This window comes from Pyxicephalus adspersus, chromosome 9 (genome assembly GCF_032062135.1).
Source record: "Pyxicephalus adspersus chromosome 9, UCB_Pads_2.0, whole genome shotgun sequence".
Classification (NCBI taxonomy): Eukaryota; Metazoa; Chordata; class Amphibia; order Anura; family Pyxicephalidae; genus Pyxicephalus; species Pyxicephalus adspersus.
Window position 1 is genome coordinate 11,584,907 of NC_092866.1, and position 25,265 is coordinate 11,610,171.

The 25,265-nt window shown below is 40.4% G+C and overlaps 1 pseudogene; it reads left to right on the forward strand.

Moving 5' to 3' along the window:
• The first annotated feature begins 1,783 nt into the window (after positions 1-1,783).
• Positions 1,784-23,134, forward strand: LOC140338478 (cadherin-1-like; annotated as a pseudogene).
• Positions 23,135-25,265: the final 2,131 nt, after the last annotated feature.

The window sequence follows — 25,265 nt, forward strand, 5'->3', positions numbered from 1 at the left end:
CTAGTCTCCAACCAAACCTTCCTTATGTCTCTAGTCTCCAACCAAACCTTTCTTATGTCTCTAATCTCCAACCAGACATTTAGCACATCTCTAACCAAATCTTCAGCATGTCTCTAGTCTCCAAACAAACCCTCAGCATTCCTCTAGTCTCCAACCAAATCTTCCCTATGTCTCTGGTCTCCAACCAAACCTTCCCTATGTCTCTGGTCTCCAACCAAAGCTTCCCTATGTCTCTGGTCTCCAACCAAACCTTCTCTATGTCTCTGGTCTCCAACCAAACCTTCCCTATGTCTCTGGTCTCCAACCAAACCTTCCCTATGTCTCTGGTCTCCAACCAAACCTTTCCTATGTCTTTGGTCTCCAACAAAACCTTCCCTATGTCTCTGGTCTCCAACCAAACCTTCCCTATGTCTCTGGTCTCCAACCAAACCTTCCTTATGTCTCTGGTCTCCAATCAAACCTTCCTTATGTCTCTGGTCTCCAATCAAACCTTCCTTATGTCTCTGGTTTCCAAACAAACCTGCAGCATGACTCTTGTCTGAAACCAACCCACAGCTCATCTCTAAGCTGCAACCAAACCTTCCTTATGTCTCTGTTCTCTAACCAAACCTTCAGCATGTCTCTAGTCTCCTAACCAAAACTTCAGCATGTCTCTAGTCTCCAAACCAAACCTACTTTGTGTCTTTAGTTTCCAAACAAACCTGCAGCATGAATACTGTCTCCAACCAACCAACAGCTCATCTCTAAACTCCAACCAAACCTTCCTATTGCCTCTAGTTTTCATCCAAACCTACCTTTGTCTCTAGTCTCCAACCAAAGCTTTAGAATGTCTCTAGTCTCCAACTAAACCTTCCTTATGTTTCTAGTTTCAAACAAACCTGCAGCATGACTCTTGTCTCCATACAACCTACAGCTCATTCCTGGACTCCTACCAAACCTGCAGAACATCTCTAAAATCTAAACAAACCTTCTTTAGGTCTCTAATCTGCAAATAAACCTGCCTAATGTCTCTAGTCTCCAACTAAACCTGCATCTCTCTAGACTCCCACCAAATATGCAGTAGGACTCCAATCTCTGATAATCATTTTCTCTAGCACATGTGCTGTCCCTGACACTCCTCTATAGTTCTACATAAACTGAACATTATGATACCTCGAAGTGGCATCAGGGGCAACAGTTATAGAGACCCTTTCACCAACCTACAAAATTGCACAGAAAATCCAGAATATTAGATTCCCAACACGGAGTGATTTTCTTTCCAGAAATATTTGTTTTACTCACTTGCATTGTGGCTTTGAACTTGCTGAAAACTTGACGACTCTAGGAAGAATTTATTCCTTAGCATATCCCCAGCCCCCCAAAATCTACACCACCACCTCCTTTGCATTCTGCATGTCTACCTACTGTCAAGGATGACCCAGCTCCTCCAACCCTCTACAAAAGGGAATACTGTAGTGTCACTTTACCTGGCTCTTGTAAGGTGGCAGCCACTGTTGTAGACATTGGAAGCAGCAAACACATCAGCTCTAGGGATGAGCAAAATTTACACTTTGCATTTCTTTTAAACCTTGATCAGTGACATTTCAATATATTTTAAAGTTTACAGGGAAGGTTCGCGTAAGGCTTTTTTTATGTTTTTGTGTATTCTTTGCTGGTATTCAATTTTTTTTATGGGTAGAAAAACAGTGCAAAATCTCTATATTTTTCGTAAAATATTCAATAACCAATAATTAGAACTTTGCAGACTGTTAGTCACCTTTCCAGCTGGGTGCAGCGCCTGGGGATGCCACGCCCACTAAAGGGAGATAAAGAGGAGAGGCAGCAGGCACAATCACTTAGGACTTTGTTAGATGCTGTACAGGACCTGACACCAACCCTGAGATCCCAACTTATAGCCGGAGCCTTAATGGGGAGGAATAGGAGGAACTACCTGGGAGCTGCACTGCTCTGCCTTCTCCTGCAGGTTAGTGGTGACAGTGGGGTGGTAATAAAAAGTCCCCAAAAAGATCAGGATAAATAGGACATTATTTACCCAGCACCCTATATACACCCACCTGGTGTCCCTGAATACATAACATTAGACTAAAACCCTATGGACACCTACCGTACCTTGTGGAAACGTAGTTTGTGCCCTGTAGACACCAACCCATCTGTATATTAAATTTGCTTTTTGGATACCTACGATAAAAATATTAGCTATTGCCCTATGAATATCTACCATTTTCTAATTTGGCTACTGCATTATACCTACCACCCCATGCTTTACTATTATTTCTCTATAAACACCTACCCATCTTCGTGTTAGCCATTTCCTCTATGCACACCTATTGTTTCCCATAATTACTCTTTTCTCGGTAGATACCTACCCTTCCCTTAATTACTGTTTTTTTTTCAATGCACACCTTCTTATCCCTTAACTACCTATGTGTTGGTGGTCAATATTCTTTATGAACACCTACTCTTCTTTATATTGACTATTTTTTTTTTTTCATGAACAGCTACACTGCTTCTCTGCATTACCTGTTTCCTCTCAGGACTCCTACATTTCTGGATATTGGCTTTTTCCCTTTTCTATATTGGATAATACGTCTATGGACACCTACCCTTGTATCTGTTGGTTGTTTCTTCTATAGAAACCCACAGGGTCTATATTGGCTGTTTCCTCCATGGACACCTAACCTTTTCTTCCTATTTTGACTATTTACACAATGAACACTTACCCTTCTCCATATTGGTTATTACTTCTATGGACACCTACCTTCCTCTACATTGACTGTTTTCTTTATGGGCACCTACCCTTCTCTGTATTGTTTTTGACCTTTATGGATACCTATCATTTTGTATATTAAGTATTACCTCTGTGGAGACCTACCCTTCTCTATATCAGATATTACTTCTATGAACACCAACCCTTCTCTATATTGAATATTACCTCTATGGACACCTACTCTTGTATGTATTTGCTGTTTCTTCTCAGGACCCTAACCCTTATTTATATTGGCTATTTTCTAAATGACCACATACCCTTCGCTATACTGGTTATTATCTGTATGGACACTTACCCTTACTCTTTATTAGCTATTTTTCCAATAACCACCTAACCTTTTCCATATTGACTGTTTTCTCTAAAACTTCCTAAAGTCTCTATGGGCACATCAACCCCTGAGCTCCAATATTTCCTGTAGTCTACCTATCTCATTCTCCATGATATCAAGTTCACTTTCATGATGTTTCAGAGTAATATTCATCCCATAATTGGCTGTATCATGTATATATGTTATATATGTTATATATTCAGCAGCAAACATTTCAGCTCAAACTTTTGCTCCAAGTCTACTAAACTTCCTTTTCATGTATGAGGATATCAGTAATTGTTGAAGTCTGTGTGGCTAGATACACTCCACTTCTTGTTAGACACTTCTCTCCCCTTATGAATTGTACAGCGCTATATCATGTGTTCCTATTACAACTATAATGATGAAAGTTGTCTTCCGTGTTCCCTTTCCAGATTTCAGGAGGATTGGCATCATGGGAGATTTGTCGCTATGATTTTGCCAATAAAGAATACCATTTCTCTGTGCCCAAATCTCTGGAGGCTGGCCTGGTGATAGGGCAAGGTAAAAGTACCCTTCACCCAGGGGTGTAGTAGGTGAGCATGGGTGCGAACGCCATGCCTTTGCGTTTTTTGGGAATGGGCATGCTTTGCCCACTCCTATTTTGCAAAGAACTCTTTGGTGGTCCACAGCCCTGGCTGGTCCACCCCCGTGGGGTCAGGAGAAGGACCCTGCTGGGGGGGCGCACCGGCCGGAGCCGCGGACCATGTCTACTGTATCAAGTTGCTGGCTTAGGGCGATGGGCAGGTTGGGCTAAGACCTGTGATGGAATAGCGGGCGGGTTCTGGTATCATGATGTCACTCTGGGGGAAGTTTCTTCCCTTTTGAGTGACACATAGGCAGGGGTGTAGTGGGGCAGGCACACTCATGAATAGTACCGTGCCCCCTCTTCTTTATTTTACGACTACACCCCTTCCTTGACCCTTTTACTTTGATTTGCTGATGATGTAACAGCTGTGATCATTACTTAGTATATATTATTTCGATGACTTTTATCTTAAAATACGTTCCTACAGACACTATTAGGCTGACTTGGGGGAAGGGGTAGGTTGTTCTGTAAGCAATTGATGAGAACTGATAAGAACTGATAAAGCCCAGAAAACAGAACTGACTGTTCCTGGGTGCCTAGTGGCTAATATTGATTGTCATTTCTCATTTTCCTGCAATGGATTTCTTTAAAATCATTTGCTATTAGATGGCAAATGTTTTCAGTCCTGGACTAGATCTATTCCAGATATGCTTGATCACCCAGCTTTTCCCATGATAGTCTATATTTTCCAGTTATGGAAATCAGGCCTATTGTGCCAATAAAGTAGAGGTGGTATTGCACTTTAAGCAGGTAGTTATACAAGTCTCAGACACATCAGCACTAAAACCTGGCCACAAAACCTTATTGGACCTATCATGATCCTATATTGTGCCCCCCCCCCATTCAGTCTTCCTTAATATCACTGTCTGATATCCTTATACAATTTTGCACGCTAGTCAGCCATGGGGAAATTTCTCTGGCAATAGGGTTATATTGGTGTGTGCCAAGGGCCTAAATATACCAAAAAGGGGTACAAAGATGAAATGGATGGAGTGAGTGTACTTTGTCATAAGGATCCTTCTAAGGCATATGTGTTGGGGCTAAGGTTAAACATTTATGAGTCCATCTCACTGGTAAATAGAGTTCTCAATTCTCTTTGGAGCACCATCCATTAAAGGCAGAACATGTCTGCCTCTGTGGAAAAGTTGGATTACTGCAGGTGGGTAAATATTTGGAAACTCCTGTGCTTAACTGGAGTCTCCTCCTAGTCTCTTGCCAGGTTAATAGTGTCCCAAATAAGAATATTATGTTTCAGAGTTGATGGTAGTTACAATACTTTCCAGTGGAGTGTAGCTTTAAAGCCCCAAGGCACTACAATAACTTGTTAAAGTTCGTAGTTAGAAGACGTGGAGGTACCATTGAGCCAATCTACAATATGACGTGAGATGCCGACTTGTAAAGATGAATTTTTAGGAGGTTCATCCCTTCCTTAGGTAAGTGAAACTTCTCTAAGCCTAATTGTGGGCACCTAATCTCCCATAAAAATAGTGTAAAGGTTTTATTTTGTGTATTTACAATATTATTCTTAAGACTCGTCTCCCTTAGTCCTGGATAAGGTCTCATGCTGCCTGTAGCCCATCTCATTATGGATGGCTGACAGATTTCTGAAACACAACCTGGATAAAACTAAACTCATCATCCCCCGCCCCCCCAATTCCAAATTGCCCCCTGATTTACTCCTTACTGGTAATAACACTGTTATTCGGCCCTCCCCTCCAGCACGTTGTCTTGGTATCACCTTTGATTCTACCCTCTCATTTACCCCCCATATTCAGAACATTGCCAGGTCCTGTCACTTTCACCTGCGCAACATCTCCAAAATCCACCCTACCTGTCCCCTGAGACCACCAAACTCCTTGTACATGCTTTTATCATCTCTCGTCTGGACTAGTGTAACATTCATCGTAATGACTTCCTCTTTCATAACCTCATCACACTAACGGCTCTAAGACATTTCTAGAGCTGCCCGACTCTCTGAAATGATCTTCTTCATCCTATTCAGTATTCTCCTACTTTCTGCTCCTTTAAAAGAGCCCTTAAACCCATCTTTTCAAACTTGCCTACCTGTCCTGTTCTGTCTCTTAAAACCCTTACTACTCACCTACCAATCCATACCATCTACCACCTCCTATTGTATGCTGCTTCCCTACCTCTTAAATTGTAAGCTCTTTGGGGCAGGGTCCTCTCCTCCTCCTGTGTCACTGTCTGTATCTGTCTGTCATTTGCAACCCCTATTTAATGTACAGCGCTGTGTAATATGTTGGCGCTATATAAATACTAATTCATAAATACTAATTCATCATTTTCAGAAACAAACGGGGATAGTTTAAAGTGTAAACTAAGAAGGATAGTTTCCCTTTCCTTATTTCCAAGTATGTAAAATGAGCTTTTGCTATAGTGAAGGTGGCAAGCCAAATTCTTGGTTTAAAAGGTGTTAATGGCAGGATCTCACTTTTACTAAAGTTTATTAGTAAACCCAGGATCCCAGTTAAATGGTACATTGTAAACTACCAAAAATATATACAGAAACATATCAATTTAATTCGTACTTTCAATTCAAACTTTTCCAAATGTACCTAAAACGGATTCTGCATTGAAAGATACATGGGAGGAAAATCTAACTATATGTTTGGAAAACATGATGAGGATCTTCAGCAAGCACTATTCTGACACCATAAAATCTATTATTAACCAAATGACCAGTTATCTAATGAATATAGCTTGGTGGTTATTAAGTAATCTTGAGTTTCAGGAAAAAATGAGGAATTAGGAGTTTATGTGAATGGTTTCAATCTGGATATTGTTATGGGTAAAATAAAAAAGTTTATTCACAATTGTTTTTCCCTTAAAATAATACTGCATACAAATGGAAAAAGACAAAAAGAACTGGTAATTCCTCTTCTAAAAAATTATCATCGTTGGTTTCCCCTAACAGATCTACTATTTCAGAGGAAATCAATATATCTGACACCTTTCCTTCTTCATCTTCTACCTATTTTAAAAATCAAGCACATTCAAAACTATTTTAAAACTCAAAACCTTGTAGGAATCCAGGCTGGAAGCTGAAGTGGAGGTGCAGATAGCTCCATTATGAGAGACCTCCTTAAGTTTTGTTCAGGGAAAAGCCATTATACTCACTTCTCCCACCTACCAGTTCCAACACTGCAGTCTCCATAAGGATCTTCGATATTTAAAGCAGAACTGTCATTAAAACTAAAATATGATCATTTAGTCCCATGTCGTCCTGTATTCTTTCCTTGTTCTGGTGAGGAGGAACCATTAGGAGCCACCATCTTCTTCCATTTCCCACCAGCTCACCCGATCTTGCACTGCCCAGGCATTAGATTGGACGATGTATCCTCCTGTAAATGTGAAAAAATAAAGTACCCCAATAGTTATACAGCCGGGCAGTCCATGCTTTCCTGTAGCTCTCTACTCCTTAATGATGTCAAGGCTGCCAAATTTATGAGGCTGGCCCAACGAGCCCCCTTTTCTAGCTTCGAGTTAGGACAAGGTTGAAATATGGTACATGGACTCCAGCAGTGTATACATACCATGGACTAACTTTTCATTTCAGAATCTTTTTGCATATTATGTTGCTATCTGCTGCATATTGGTTGTAGTTTCTCAACCAATCATGATTGCATGTTGCTGTAAAAGATAACAAAAACAGAACGGTATGAGCCCAAGGTACAGTGAGGTTCTATTGCCTGGCCAAGCCTATTGGCAGCAGATCTGCAGTCATAAAGGAGCCCTGAGGGACCCTGAGGGAGGCTCCAGTTATTCAATATAAAATAACTGCTGTGTAACCAAGGGATGTTCAATGCCAGGCAGGAATGTCTGGTTATGAGTTTCTAAAGTTGTCCTTAAATACCACTAATGGTTTCATGTCTCATTGCAATAAGTGGGAAAACTGAATTGTCCTCCTAGAATGTAACCAGATAATGGAAAAATAAACTGATGAGGTCCGTGTCGTACTGGTGGTCATGCTTGCACCTGCATGCTGAGCTATTGTTGTTGATAAAATTGATGGCTTAGGATATATGATACTAAGAAATAGGCCCTATAACACAGCCATTCTCACCCTCATTCCGAGAAACCCTGAGCTGTGGTTGATTGACCTCCCAAAGGATTGATGCCTGCAGAGTTCTAGGGCCAACACCACTTGGCAATGCCAAAGACCTTTCTGTCTGTCCGTAAAGGTGGCATTCTGACAATTACTAATGAGGGGGCATGATTCTAACATACAACCAATGCAAACAGCATTTTCCCATAGCTTAATATTCCAGGCAATTTGGAACTGCATAGTAATAGTCTTGGCTGGTGTGTACCTGTCATCGGGCACAACTTTTCACATGTCTTCCTGGAGTTGATAGCACAGAGTAGTTTCAAAAAGATTTCATGGTGTTCATTTCTCTTCAATGCCAGGAAATAACACCTCCATGCTTTATACTACTCATTACAAATTAGTGTATCAGCTCTGCCTTGAACTTCAAATTAGCTTTTGTTTGTCTAGCTTTGACAAGGACATCTATAGGGGTTTCTGCACTTAATATTAGTGCACACAGAAATTACATTTCCCATAATACTTGATAAAGAGGACTTACATATTACAATATAAATGGTGGTGCATCCAGTTTGTAAGCCAACAGATCATTAATGAAACTTACCTTTCTTCTTTCTAGTTAGGAGGGAAAGAAACTCCTTTAAGGGTTTTGAGATGAGTTCAATAGTGGGGAACTTAAGTGGGCAGCTTCAACAAAGGTTGTGTAACATGCCAGTATGATAGTTTAGATTTTAAACAACAAACTAACAATCACATCTACAAAAAAAAAATCAGTAGATGGTGAGTGACAACTAGTCACTTCGTCTAGTACAACTAGACTTTTGACCCGACGCGTTTCACAAAAAATGCTTCATCAGGGGTGAGACAGACTAGGGTTCCCAAGGCATGCATCAATTGTGACAGTCTTATTTTGAAAAAAAGGATATAACCAATAAGGTTTCCTGAAAGTTTTATATTAGTTGAAGGTAATGGCCAGAGCAAGTCTAAATGTATTTCTCAGAGGCTATATATTCAAATTCTGGGAATGACCCGGAATAAGGATCTTTGCTCATGTAAGGCCCCCCTCCCCCAAACCAGAACTGTACTTTCGCCTCTCCATCTAAAAATTCAAAATGGTAAAAAGTTTTGACATTTAGATATTTTTAATGCAAAAACAGAATTCCATTTCTGTTCAATATAAATTAACCATTTTATTAGGAGAATATTTGTAATGAAAAAAAATAATTTATCCTAATTATTGACAACTCCCAAATTTTTTTTTTTTCAGTGGTTTTTGATACCTGTGGGCTAAAATCGAAAATAAGCTATGAATCGTCAGATTCTGAGTTTGAAGTTGATGCAGATGGATCCATCGTGGTAAAGGATCACTTAAACCTTCATGGACACAAAGAATTCCGTGTCCTGGCATTAGAGGGAAATACCATTTTATCGGAAACCATTGTGACACTAGAAGAGCAACTTCCCAATCACAATCAAGTGAGTTTGTTATATAATGCTGATAGATTAGACCTTTCTATCTATACTGTAACCCTTATTTGTTCCCACCTTCATTAATTCCATTGACAGTGGGCAGTTAGTACCGAATAGGGTTTATTGGTGATTTATATATCCACCACAATAATATTCTAGACGATCCTTCCAGTGAGGGGACACAAAATTAAAAGTCACATGAGCAGAGTCACAACAGGGCCCTTTCTTTATGTAGATGTGCCAATGGTGGTTGCAAAAGCATTCCTGCATAGGTTGTACAAAGAAGGTAAATGAAGAAACCGTATAAGTACATGTTCCAGCAATTTGTGATGTTGGGAAACCAGCTGGCACCCAGAAACTGTACATTGGCATTCCATGACCTGGTGCCCTGTGCCAAGGGGTGGCTAATTTAACTAACTTAATATATCATGACACTGTTTTTTGATGTAAGCCAAATATGATTAGGACATCAATGATCATGGGGGGTAAAGTAGCAATTCTACCTAAAATTGGTACATATTCGATAACGTTTGTTCCCAGGGCTGTTCATTTAGGAAGGACTGGCTGGGGGTGCTCACTATCACTCTTGAGGTGTTTATTTATTCCAAGGTGAGATCTGCTTACTAGAGAGATACGGAAAGAAAAAAGAAGGATTTGACCCACTATCATCAAACTCCCCCAAAAAAACATCTTGAGCTGCACCCATGTTTTTTAGTTCTCAGTTATTTCTTTTTGCTGATTGTGATTGCATTTATTGCTTTTGTGATCGACAGGCTGAACAATCACTGGCATCCAATTCTGTGCATGAGCTTAGGAGACAAAAAGAGAGACTGGGTCATTCCACCATTTACAGTGCCTGAAAATCTAAGAGGTCCATTTCCCAAAAGGCTCATCCAGGTACCTACAACACATACCCTTGTCATTGAAAATAGAAATTGTGTTGCATTTTAGTACAGAAATTATATCACATATTGATTGGGGTAAAATAAATGGTAAATTTCTGTTCCATTTCTGAAAAGGGTCATCAAGTTACCTACAACAAAAACCTGTCCTCGAGTCCAGGACATTGCATTCCTTTTCAGTACAGAGATTTGGTAATGTAATGATTGTTTGTAGGCAACTATAAACATTAAAAATTATTAAAAACTTGTAGGACGTGGAGGTCACATTATACAAAACTGATACTGTACTGCATGGTCCACATTTTGTATAACGTAACCATTACATCTATATGAGTTTGTAGGATATCCCTTATCAAGGGCATTACAAAAAAAGATGTTGGAGTGTGTTTGTGGCAATTTTTCAGATACTGATACTGAATCTGGCTCTCAAAGAGTTGAGGTGAGAGCTCCGTGCAGGCACTCATCAAATCATGTCTTTATGGAGTTGGCTTGGTTCAGTTGTGGTCAGATACTTGGACACTGTTAGGAGACGCTCTTCTGGCTGACAATCCCGGGTGGTGTCCCACTGGAGTAGATCATGCTCTACTATTCCCTCCGGTGGTGCTACTTCCACCAGCAGAGAATTTCTAGGAATTAGAGCTCTGCGGCTTGCAGCATACTTGTTTCCCTTTAGCTGTGTTTTTCCTCTCAGCATCCCCTGCACTGAGACTGCACAACTGAAGGGGGTTTGGAGCTGTGCTGCAGCTGATTAGTAGAATGGTTCCTGATCAATCCCATGCTACCATTGGCTGCTGGAAGAGTTTCTCTGCTCTTAGATTCCAGTGCCTGTTGTAGCATTTACCTGGGATAATCTGTGCTGTAGAGTTTCTTGTGTCATTTTCTGTTGCTGATCATTTCTTTTTCCCTAACCCATCATTTATGTGCTGCCTGGACCTACCTTTGTCTTTGACCTTGACTCTGCTTGTGCCTAATCCCTCTGTACCTCGTTTGGTGAACTGATCACCCCTGTATGACTTTGGCTGTGGACTCTTTATTTGCCTGGTTGTTCTTGACTTCTTAATCTGTGAGGCCCCTAGTTCTCTGCAAGCCACCCCCAGACACAATCCCTTGCACATTAAGTCCTGAGGGCAACCGAGTAGTGGGAGACACAATCTGTCTCGCGAGGCTGAGCAGGGGCTTGCTAAAGGTGAACACTGTGGCATTAAATTGGGGGACTGGCATCTGGTGAATACTGGTGGTGACCAGAGCCTTACTAACACTTTGTCCATATAATGTCTAACTATCCCACACAATATTATTATTAAATCATTTTTTATATAAAGCAGACATATTTTTATATAATGTGAAAAGTCCATAAGTATACCTTTGTGAAGGCTTAATATTGTTTTCCTTTCTCACATACTTATTTTTCTTTAGGTCAAATCCAGCAGGGCAAGTGAGCTTACAGTGTACTACAGTGTAACAGGCCAAGGGGCCGACTCTCCCCCTGTGGGGATTTTTGTCATGGAGAGGACTACTGGATGGCTCAACGTGACCCGGCCACTGGACAGAGAAACTATAGCAAACTATACGGTAAGCGAAAATTCAACTGGTAATTAAATCTGATTACCTATGGGACTTACCTGTCTCTGCCCAGTCTGATTCCAAAAATAATATAATAATTTGTCATACAGCTTTTAATATGTGTTTTGCTCTTAATTGCTATCTTTTCTTATGGTGTTTCCCTATAATATGACTTTTTTGTAAAACACATTATATGGTTATCTATTAAGGTACACGGTAAGTTGGGTTTTAGCCTTTTCATAGTACTGGTATACCATCCTGGTGTCCATTTGTGGAGGCCATCTTGGTAATGGTAGGGCTTTGTTTCCTCATTTTAGAGCTTCCAGCAAGAAGGACACAAAGCAACACACTAATGAAATCAGCAGAATCCCACTACTGCTGGAAGCATCAGTGTCATAGATTTCAGACTGCAAAAATACAGATATGAGGCACAAGAGTGCCTAGGAACCATTACAGGGAAGCTCACCTTTAATTTGCAGGATGAATTAAAGGGAAATGGACAAATGGCATTTTTCAGGGTATGTCCTGTGCTTGCTATATAGGTTACAATCCCCGTTGTACAGTGCCCCATTGTGACCCTGTCTCCCCTACAGCTTGCACAGAAGTGGTGTGAGCCCTGAGAAAGGCGGAGTCTAAGCAGTAACCAAATCTTCTCAAGAGCCTCTAGTGGTGAGGATGTTGCACTGCTGGTTACTGACAGGTTGCGGTCTTTGGGCACACCAAGGTGGGTAGGACGATACATGGTACTAAATCACTAAGCAGAAGAATTGTCAAGGTAGGCAGCAAGCAAGAGAGGTCAGGCTACAAGCCAGGGGTAAAATACCAAGGGTCCAGGAAGTAGACACCAGTGACACAGAGGCCACCACAGACACAGAGAAAACAGGAGACACTGGAAGTGACAGGAGGCACAGCTGACACAGGGATAACCACAGATGGAGAGGAACACTGGAACAGCACAAGGGAATTGGCTGGAAAACAGCAGACTGGGTAATAAGGGGTTAACACAGGAGCTGTACAGGAAAAGCAATTAAATAAACAGCAAGTGTAGAGGAAATGCTCAGCAGAGCTAGGGGGCTCAGCACTAGTGGAGACACACTGTACAGACGCTGTTTGCTGTGCCTAAACTAGCTAAATACCCAAGGATGACTAAGAGGCTTTTTTCTGGTTGGCTGGCGGGTTGGGTGAAACTGATAAAACTTGGGGGAGCAGACATGTCCAGAATCAGAACTACCTCATGTGCAGTGCCTCAAGGCACCTGCGTTTTAGCAAGGAAGAGGTAAGTGTGACACCTGTACAAACTCCTTTAACCTACAAACACAAATCTAATGTGTGTACAATGATCCCTAGGCAAATCACTAAATATTTGAGAAGGATGACTACTGTAGACAGCAATAGTGAAGGACACAGCATGGTGCCTCCCACTTGTTCTTTATCTACAGACTTGCACAGCTCTGTGTGAACAAGAGATACTTCCATGAGTTAGTGTTAAGCTAACACGTCAAATTTTTCTCGCCCGATAATCGGCATCGGCCAGATATTGGGCGAGAATCTGGCGTGTGTACAGCCCAGGTTGTCCATCATCTGTGGATCAGTCCTGGCGGATCCACGGACGATGAACGATGAGCAAATTAATGCAAGGGAAGGTCCTTTCCAACGACAAGAATTGCACGTGTGTATGCGGCTTTAGGCTTCAGATAACAGTAAAATATCTCCTTATTTCAGATCTGGTTCTATGCTGTATCATCGAATGGACAAAACGTGGAGAATCCTAGGAAATGTATCATTGAAGTGACAGATCAAAATGATAACCGCCGGTGTTCACACAAGAGGTGTTTGAAGGCACAGTAACCGAAGGATCCAGACCAGGTAAATTGTCATTTTATCTGTATGGTTGGACATCAATTTAGAAGAGAGGGAAAGTGGAGAGAGATAAAGAAAGAGGGAGAGACAGGAGGGAGAAGTGAGGAGAGCGAGAGAGAAAGAGAGAGGGAGACAGGATTTCGTAAAGCAATTGGCAAGAGCACCAGCAGGGATTGGGTTATGGGTACAGGTTCAGATTCAAGAATTCCAATGCTATGGCCATGTGAAAAAAATATAAGCCTACTTATTATGAACCACAGGTGTAGCTTGGTTGCAGCAATTGCTCCTGCTGGTTGCACATGTAGAACGTGCTAAACCCCAGCGCCACCAGCAGGCAACATAGGGAGCTGCAGGTATCCCGACAGTCCAGAGAGTATCCAGTTGAAAATCATGAATTGCACATACGCTATGCCAGCCTTTCTTGACCCTTTTAACATTGGTAACCCTTGAAATAACTTCTGAGTCTTAGGGAACCCCTACCAATGATTCTGATATGCCCAGTTCATGGTACAATGCCTGGTGGTCCGTAATAAGACTGCCTCTTTCATCGTTGGCCAGTGGGAAGAATGTCACTCTTACAGATACCTAAACAGATTATTGGTGTCAGAGGAACCCTTAGGGAACCCTGCCCTCTACTGAGGATCACTGACCTATTGACCTATACAGATTGTTCAATATTGATGTCAAAAATCTTTTTGTAGGTGTTACATCACTGATGATTGATAAAATGGAGATTGAACAATTAGATGGACTGAATGGGGGAGAGATTAGCTGAACTGAATCTATTCTCCCTTGAGAAGAGATGTATAGGGGGATATGATCATCCTGTATAAATATATAAATGGTCCATATAGAGAACTTTCTTTCTTCTTGCATTGTGTATTTTCCCCATTGAAGCCTGTCAGCAGTAGATTTGATCATGCTCATTTTGATTTGGTAGTTTGAAGGGGCCAAGCTGGAAGGTCTGCTGGCCTTTTTAACCAATGTAATACAATAAAGTCAGCTGATTATAGGTGATAAATTTAGCAAAAACATTTTTTCCAAAATCATCTCATTGTCATGTTCCCCTCTGCTATCATTTTAGGAACTCCTGTAATGACCATCAGAGCCGTAGATTTAGATGACACAGAGGACTCCGATAATGGCATTCTTCAGTACAGCATTAAAAGTCAAGACCCCCCTTTTCCAAACAACATGATGTTCATTATCGATCCTGTCTCAGGGCTCATTCGAGTATGGACCTCTGGATTAGACCGTGAGGTTTGTGATTTAAATTTATCTTCTTGTAGCAAGATATCCCTGCCACCACTCACAGTCCTAGCTAACCATTGCTGACATTATCAAATTTTTTGAATAGTGTCTTGATCCATTGATGGATCCTCCATAATGTAGAGTCAAAGTCAAGAGCTCTAAATTGTGAGTTGACCCTATCCCAGCCTTTTCCTTGTCAGGAACTTTACCTTACTGATAGAATTCGCTGTTTCTTGACGCCTGAGTGTCATAGTATTTGAATTATCTTAGTTGTATAAACTCCTGGAAGGCTTTGTCCTGTTTTATGGTATGCATATTCAGATACCTAAAGACAGTGAGTGTAGAGCCGAGAGGGATTCCCACAGCAATAGAGTGACTTTGGGACAAAACAAACCTGTATTTTTTTTTCTTTTTAAGTACCGGTAAGCCTTTTCACCTTATCACCCATCCCCATTTCAGGATTCATTTCAGAATTGGGATTTAAGGAAAGATACAATTAGTGCCAGTTAGTACCAATGGAAGAACATGTAAGAGCACTGGGGCAATCAGTGTTGTCACAAAGGATTAGTATTTCTCAACCAGGGTTCTCTGGACCCCTAGGGTTCCTCCAGAGGTTCCTTGAGCAATTTGTGACTCTGGGGTCAATTTAACCAATATGAACTTTATTTTTGGCTATGACTGATGACCACACTAATACTGTGTGATTGTGAGCTGTGGATACAGTAATTATAGCAGGGGGTTCCCTGACAACCTGAAAGTTATTTCAAGGGTTTCCCAATGTTAAAAAGGTAGAGAAAGACTGGATTGTACTTTGACTATGGTGACTTGTAGCCTTTCACTCTCAGCTGCTAGGTGGCTCAATTAGAAAGTAGAGGAAGGTAGGTGAATGCACCTGGTTGCCATTAAAGTTTCCCTTTTGAATGGACAAAGCACAGGCTCACATTGAGGTGGCCATACCTAGAGGGATCTTATTTAGAAAGTCAGATGCTTCACCCAGCAGGAAATGGATTGCATTATATGTTAAACCTGCAGGCTGATATTTCTAGGCATCGTTGGAGCTGAGTTATTTCTACAAGTCTTTTAAATGAGTCAATCAAACCCTTTGCTTTTCTGGTTTTATGACAGCCTGCTGGTGAGTCAGCAGAGAACTGGACCAGGGATTTGAGGATACAAAAGGACATTAAAGAGAAGAAGAAAAATTAGATTTGAGTGGTTGAATGACTCTTTATTCCTTTTTCTTTTTCAGCTAAATCCCAAGTATACTTTGATCGTCCAAGCTATTGATCAGAAAGGTTTTGGATTCTTGACCACTGGCACAGCTGTAATCACTGTTACAGATGCCAATGATAATGCTCCAATTTTCAACCATTTTCAACAATGGTAAGTGTGAAGACCTAACATTAGTTAAAGCACAGCCCTGGGCAAAAATGTAAGAAAGCCATTGGTAATTGTACAGATGCCATTTTTTAGGGAGACCTATAAACAGACAACATTGTGGCTGATTAAAATCGATCTTATGAATGGCAGCCAAAAGGTATGCTCACCTGTATGAGGGTATATTTGATTCATTAGTGTGCATTCCTACAAGTAAACCTACTCAGCTGTCCATGAATAGGCATCCAAGAGATAATATGAGAGCGTACAGAAGGTAGCAGCTGTGTTGTGTGCAGGTTCCTCTACTTCAGTGAATGCACCAGTAGATGTTAGTAGGGGCAAACAGGTAATTAGTCTGAACTGACACACCTGTGCCCAATTCATCTGAACCTACAGAGAGAAAACTAAATTGCCTTGTGTGTGTGTGTGTGTAATATAAATAATATTTTTTTTCTGGATAGAAAAGGCACATAGCATGTGTGCCTCCTCTCCTATCCATGAAAAGAACCTCTGAAATCTGGTTTTCCCAAAAATGAAAGGGCTACAAACCAGAGCTGCCTGCCCTGAGTGGTGGCACGGGCCATCGTCGGGGGAGAGGGTCTCATCCCCATAATGTGGCCAGTGTGGTAGGGGTCTGTGGGAGGGGGGTTTATTTGGGATCTGGAAAGGCCATTTAATAAGGGAGCTTCCAGATATCCGCCACCTTACCTTGGGGAATGAGTATAAGGGAAAATAGTATGCTGATGACAACATACATTTCTATGGTAATTGATTCCAGTTGGTTGCAGTTGTGCTTCCTTGATCCTTGGTTTTGCTGCCAGTAAGAATTCAACATAGCACTCTGTGAGCATTTATTGTTTTTGTCATGGTTGGACATTGGACTTAATGCATTTTCTACACTGCCCCATAAGCCTCATATTGTTAAATGGTGGTTTGTGTTGTAACGTTGAATGTGAAAGTTTGCTGTGCAAACCTTTCTTTGTGAAACTTTATTAAAAATTTATTGAAAAAACAAAAAAAAGAATTCAACATACCCTGGTCAGTCTAGTAAGACTTGGGATGCTGGACCTCCCATAGCAATCTGTTTTGAGGAATGATTCTGGCACGCAGGACTTTGATTCTAATCACCTTGTATGCCAGTCCCAAAGGTTGGGGAGACCACTATATGGGACACAAGTGGCCTTTTTTTGCTATAGTGGCCCACCCGAATCTGTTATAAGTGTTAGTGACCTGGGAGGCATTGAAGTCTTCACTTATCTTCTGTATCAGCAGAGAGTTAAAGTACTGATGGACAACAAGACCGAAATCGCCTACATTGCCGTACAAAGTGGGATGAGAATTATCTGTTTATTTTTTCTAGTCATGGCCATGTTTTGTCATTGACATAGGAGAATTTTCTCAACTTCATGCCCTCCTATCTACCAACCTTGAAAATCTGTCTGCAGGTCATCTGAGCAGATCCTTCCATGATCATGAGTGGTCTCTGAACAGACATCACCACCTTTTACCATAGACCTGATCTCTAGCATGTGCCAGGATTCTTCTTGAGGTTCAGGTGCCTGCAAGCACTGGCCCAGGCCACCGAACATTTTACCTTCAATAACACTGATATTAGAGTCATGTTGAAAATAAGAAGGGGGCAAAAAAAGCAGGTGTAATTCTTTCTCATTGGCCAAAGTTGGGAATTTGTTAATGCAAATGACGGTGGCTTCTTTCCAGGACAATCTTCTCCCAGATCTCCTGGGACTGAATACCAGCTTGTTGAAAGGCAGGGGCTCCTCGCATTTCTCTGATAGATATTGCCTCCTGTATTCTAGGAACTATTTGGTACGCTTGCACAATTAGGGTATAGAGTACCATTGGTTCCATCATAGGAAGTCAAGACACATTCGACTAGGGAACCTCACGGGCTTCATTAGTGAAGGGTTCTTCTAAAATAATCAGTTGGAAGTCTACAAACACGATCATTCAGCATTATAGGTTGGATGTGACGGCAGGAGCTTCAGCCCAGTTGGGATCTTTAATTTGGCAAGCGGATATTTCTAAAGCTTTATTTGTTTAGTAGTTTATGTGGCATTGTGTTTATTTTAATCCCCCCCTTTATTGGAATAGCCAGTTAGTGGTGTGCTATCAAGAAGAGTGCCAGGAACTGGATGCAGAGAACCTTAAGCAGGTCTATGATCTGTCCAAGTCAAACTTTCCCCAGTGTACCCTTGTTTACTGGAAAATCAGCCCCATTATCTAATTTTCCTGTACACATTTTGTAGAAGTCCATAAAATGCTGGCATACAGTTCTACATAGACTATTATGTAGCAATTGTGTCATAAATTCATTTTATTTTAGTACACAGCATCGGTTCCTGAAAATGAAGTGGACTTCAATGTTGCACTGCTGACGGTTACAGACGATGACGCTCCCAACACCGATGCCTGGACAGCCATGTTTAGGATTATTAAGGGAAATGAAAGAAATCAGTTTGCCGTAACTACAACTTCTGATAACATGGGTCAAATAAAAACTGTTAAGGTAAGATATGTTTTCATGCTAGTACTGTACAGGTTCAAAAATCCGGCAGCCTCTGAACCTGATGATTTTTGAAGGTTATATATGATGTATTATTTAAAGTGAAATGACACTAAAGGAAAAGCTAATTAAATTTTAATGTTCACCAAGTAAATAAAAAAGTTTTACAGAATTTTAGTTCAACTAAACAAAATAGTGCCTAAGAATTTTAATCATTACTGTACTCTTGAAAAGAAGCTAAATAGCAGATGGGCTGTCAGGATGATCATCTTCATGACTGACAGTAACAGCATCCTCAGCAACATAAACCGCTTCAAATTGTGGAGAAAAAGCAAGACCTAGCAGCTGATTCTGAAGTACAGCACCATCAAAACATAAACGATGCTTCCGGAAAACAGTGTAAATTTGAAAAGTTTTCCATGCCGGAAAACTGAAGGTTCCAGGTTATTGAAGCCTGATTTTCGAATGTCAACAGTAATACATTTTCCTATTTAGTTCTCTTTTCCATTTATATAAAAACCAAGGGTCATAATGCCCCCTAGTGGCCAATTCTGCAAAAATTGCTGCACTTGTTTAGTAAATTCTAAAAATTCTGAATGCAAAATGGCCGAATCCAAGACAAATTGACAGATGAATATTTTATAAATATATGCCATAGATTGATACATTCCTCCTTTAGTTTTTAGTTAGACCTGGATGGTAAATGTGGATTGAGCCCAAAACAGTATGTATCACATACGGGACACAAAGCCTTTTATATGTAATGTGGGCAGCAGTTTCTCACTCTGGCCTTTGCACCGTTAGGTCCCAGGTTTGAATCTCGGCCTGGACACTATCTGCATGGAGTTTGCAGGTTCTCCCTGTGTTTGTGTGGGTTTCTTCCAGGTATTCCGGTTTCCTCCCACATTCCAATAACATGCAGTTAGTTTAATTAGCTTCTCCCCAAAAATTGACCTTAGACTGTGTTAATGACATATGACTATGGTAGGGACATTAGATTGTGAGCTCCTTTGATGGGGCTAGTGACATGACTATAGATTTTGTACTGCGTAATATATTGTCGCTTTATAAATACTGTGTAATACTAATAATGGGCAATATTGACAATAATACTTAATCTGTGGAAGTGTTTGTTTATTCTTCAAATGAGTTTTCTTGTAATTGCAGGGCCTGGATTTTGAAGTTAGGAGACAGTATGTGCTGTCAGTAGTGGCCTTCAACACAGCCAACTTTTCCGTACCAGTGTTAACTTCCACGGCCACAGTCACTGTAAATGTGGAAGATGTGAAGGAGGCTCCGGGTTGTGTGATTGAGGCTCCAAATTTTGTGCCATAAAATCTGCCAAAGCACAGAATTAAAAGATCATGTAAGTATTAGGGATCACAAGGGATCAGATGACCTCTTGTCTCACCTTCTATCAATTCTATTACTATATGTTCCCAGGTAACCCTGAGACGCAGCTCTGCCTAAAGTGTTATCCAGGAGCTTGGTAGAAGCCAGTAACATTGGTTGACATGAACCATAAGTTTGTCTTCCAACTCTTTTAACTCCAACACTTAAAGTGCAAAAACTTTGTTTTGGGTAACCCAGGAATAGTTAGACCTCTCTGAGGGGGGCAACAGCCTAAAACATTTTCTCCAATCATCTTCCAGGACGGCAGAATCTGCCTAATTGGTGCCTAACTGTCAAATTGTGCAGAAACCCTGCAATCCTGGCTTTCCTTGCAAGTGCCAGGAATAAATGAACTCCCATGTGCCTGGGTGGGAGTTAGGTCTTCCTGGCACAGCCAATCAAAATGACCAAAGAGTGTAAGAAGGAAGAAGAAAAGAAAATGTTGGCACCCTGGCATGGATCAGGGATTGGTGTGTAGTGCGGGTTTAGTTCCACTTTAACGCAGCCGCCTGGTTGGTTATCAATAGCGCCAGTAGTGTGAGGGTCCAATAAGCCTTAAATGTTACCTTGCATCCCTTCCAGACAGAATGACTATAACCAGTTCAGTTATTCTTGCCTAAGGTGGCCATTTCTTGCCATAGACCCAGGAGATTGGCTTACCAACCTTTTACAACAATTCCAGTAATCTTTTCATTTCTGTAAATACCTCATCAGGTATTGGAAATTTGCCGGGAAATGTGGACATCCAAGCCAAGTTATGGTGCTGTTTGTTGGACCCAGAAAAGGATTGCAATTATTCGGTACAACAGCCTGAATCGGACAAATTTCCATGATCTTCAAACAAAAGGGTCGGCATAGGCCACTCTCTATCAACGCACATTTCACCACATCTCTATAGACATCCAGGGCTGAGTAAATTAGTCCATCACTAGTTGGGAGTACCCAACTGGTCTCCTCTTCTATTTATTTATTGTGGAAATTCGTTAAGAAAGAGGGGAGGGGAAGGCTATTTGAAAGGTACCCATTATTCAAAATTATATTAGAATAAAATCATATCTTTTTTAAAAAATATTGCTACATGAATAAAACAGTAATATGTATAACTTGCAAAAACATACAGTACAAATAGATAAAATCTATGGGATATGGGAAACCAATAGCAATTTTTTGAGGCTAGGCCCATACCGGTCAACCGATTTACTGGGGCTAATTTAAATTTCTCTTGTGATAGTAATATTTATTTATTGTATTTTATTTATTTTTTGGTTACTGTATGTAAACAACTCAAGTTTTAGAAAGGCATTGTATGCCACGTGTATTGCTTTAGATGCAATAGATGCACAAGGGCAGCACCCAACTCTAGCCCCAGGAACGCGAACTGTAGACAGAATCATTAATTACACACAACAGTCCCAAAATGTGTGGAAGCTTCAGACTCGTGTTATGTACACAAAGGGACAAGGCTGTGATTGTGTGTGCATGGTGAAGAAGGAAAAAACAACCACGCGATTGAATATATATATATATATATATATATATATATATATATATGTGTGTGTGTGTACACAAAAAAGCCATATTTCTCAACTGTGATTGATTTGGGGGGTTTGTCCCTCCTTTAGGTGCCTTCTTGCTCCCCCTTTGCGCTTTGTCTTTTTGGGTGGATGTATCCTCTATATAATTAAATAGTTACAAAGTGTTACTTTGCACTAAACCTTAATCCAGTCTCTACATTACTCCATTTGTTACTTTGCAAAGCTAATATAATGGAAAGGAAATGTAGTTATGTAAAAAGCTCTTGCTGGTTTAATCAATCACTTTTTGTGCATTCATTCTTTTTTATTGTCTACAAAATTAGGGCTTTGCCGGGATGTCATTTACCCACATACAATCAGCTAAAAAAAAAATAAAGTGTCCCAGCGCAGCATCAGTAAAAGTTGTAAGGTGTGCTGAAAAAGGGATAAAAGTGAAAGCAGTGATCAATTGTACCCTAATAATTATTTGCCCAAGGTGTATCTATAACCATTTTTTTCTAGTTTAGAATGGTAGGGTTATAGCCTTGTTTAGGTTTTATTACTATCTGGGGCTCTGTTGAAGCGAAGTTAAACTAAAAAATAAAAAAAATCATACTCATCTCTGCTTCTGCGGAGCCCCCAATTCCTCCAGAGATGTCAACGTTTGGATCCAAAGCCGTCCTGAAATCCGACTTCATCCTGGCGTAGAGGAAGCCAAGGCAGCTCCATATTCATCCGTCTTCTTTTGGCCATGTCACCCAATCTCGCACTGCGTATGCGTGAGATTGGCATTTTTTCCCATTGCAATAAAAAGCATGAATGGAATAATATATAGTAAAAAGGATAAAAAAGCTAATTTTTACTTTACATAAAAGGACTGTCTACACTTTTATGTAAAGAAAAACTTTGATAATAAGTCCGATTTAAGCCTGGTTCAGATGATTGCTGCTGGTAGGAGAATGTGAGAATATGAGAATGAATGAGCACCGTACACAAAGTGCTGATCATTTCTATAAAGAGGTGAAAGGGGACGACAAGCAAGCAGCACCCCAGTCAGTTTTAATTATTTATACCCCTACTGCAGATTTTTCTTTTTGCTTCTTGGCTGGTAAAAAAGTTGTCCCCAAAAATGGAAAATGAGATTTTCAAACTGTTAACTTTTTTTAATTTATTGCTGATCACTTGATTACTTTTTATATTAACACTGTTATTGTATATTTATATTCTGATAACTGTCATTATTATATTTATTATATGAATTCCTTTTGTGTTTCACATTTATTTTTTATTTTACAGGCAAACCAATCCATCCAGCATAATGATAGTGACTTGAGTGGGAACAGAACACTGCTGAAGGGTTTTTATCTGCAAAGTAGATATGAAGAGCCTAGAAAACAGGAGAAAAGAGCTCACAGCGCTACCTATAGGTTGCATATGAAACTACAAAATATAATTAAGCAATGTTTTTTTGTTTAACAAATAATTAATAATGGAAATAAATACAAAATCATTTTAAATTCCCTTTTTTGGCAAATGAAAAGTAAAATACTTTCCATAAATACTTGACTGGGCATTTTCTGACTGAAGGGAAGCGCAGAGGACATGCCATGCATCTATACAAAGCCACACACATAGGGACAGCATAAAATGTAATTTGGTTTCAATACATTTATTTAAACAATAAAAAAAAAACTCCACAACAGGACAAAAAAATTTTAAAACAGTCCAAAACCCAGACGAAGATCCAAATGAAAAACAAGGTGCCAAAACAGAATGACAGGCCAACGTGGCCTTAATACAGCAAAGCAGCAAACAAAAAAACAAAATCATGATGGTGCAGATTGAAATAATGACTTAATAATAACTAAAGACGATGCAGATCTATGGCGTCGTCTCCACCCATTTCATGCCTGTAGGGAGCGCTGCTCACCATCAGGTGTCTGCCAATGGATTGCAATGGAAAGTAGGCCCTAAGACAAAAGAAGTTGTTCCACTTCTAGTAGATACAAAGTATTACTTATCTTAAAAAGAAAAGGAGGGTCTATAGGGGAATCCCCAGTGATGGCAAATTTGTTTAGCCTGAAGCTAAACAAATTTGGTTGGTGAGCCCAACAAGAAGCCGTTTGGTAAGGGCCCAGTGAATTCTATGAAGTTCAAGCATTGCAATCACAATGCCAAACAAAAGCTCCTAAAACAGGGTCATCACAGTAGATTGCAAGTCCAAGACGGGCTCAGGGATACCCTGTATGTGCTGATAAGAGGGCCTGTCCTTATTAGAGCGCCCTCTAGCTGTTAGTGAATGAGTTGATAGTCTGCTTTAATCTCTGAATTTCATCCTCATGCCCCCCTAGGACTGTAGTGACATCATTCATCCTACCTTCAATAAGTGATGTGTAGTGACCCAAACCCTTAATTTCCCAGTAAACATGTTGCCTCCATCACCAAGCACAGGTTCCAGAGACCTGGATCAGTTAAAAACTTCAGGACAGGGCTCATTTATTGGTTTGAAGTACAAGATAGCTTTAATTTGTCAAAGCAAACGTAAACATTTTTGTGAAGCACCAATAATCAAATTAGGGAGTCAAAAAAGTATTCTGGGAAACTTTGTGAGGTGCATGTGACATTCTGAACACTAGGTGACGCTCTTCTAATATCTTACCAGGGAGGTAATTACACATGTCAAAAACTCCCTATAATGACACCAAAGGTAACAAGTTTGTTCTCATTCACAACTGGCTTTCGGTGTAACTAAAGCCTCTGCCAAAGGAAAAAAAGATTTGCTTTCATTTTTTACATGTTCTGATCTCTGTCAAGTGTGATTGGAGAGTGTTTGGCCGTGCAGCACGTCTGTCATTGTCTGTAAATGGCAATACTGCATTATGAATAGACATGTCCTGTGTATATGTATCCAATGATTATGTGGGGCTTCTGGCCACTGGATAGTCATAGGATCCCCATTCTACACCCCTATACCAGCAGGACGGGCACAAGGCATTGTACTACAATTACATTACCAATATTATTTATCATTTATAACTAGCTGCTTGATCTCTACACATAGGGTTCATTTCTAAAGCAGTGAATTTGATATTCTGAAACATTCTTCTAGGTCCATGTGTTTCAATGGCAGTTATTATTCCCCACCAGGGAATGTTGTGGTGTTTACTAAATCCATTCCAGGTTTGATGGATCACCTCGGTTCTCCTATGATAGTCATTTCCAGTCTTGATGAGCTTTATTAAATCAGGTCCAATGATTTAAAATGCAACCTGGCTGGACATGCAACTTCAATGGTCACAATGTCAAAAATCAATTAAAAGTCCATCATCTGTAATTCTGTTTTGGATAGAGCGTGAAAAGGTGAGAACATCTGAAACGTTTCTATTGCTGTCTGTAGCTTCCTGTCCTGGTGATAACTGCAATCCTCCATTTATTTCTTCCTGGTGTCATAAGAATAAGACATGAACCAGCTGTACATTGTGATGCCCATTTCCAATCAAGGTGCTTTGCCAGCCCATTCAAATGCAGTTGGGGAGGGGGTTTAAAAGCCACTTTTCAAGTCTTTCTCCACTCTGTCTACAACTTAAAACATTTAGCTGAAACAATTTGAATACACAAGCATCTGATACTAATCTGGCTTACCTGGC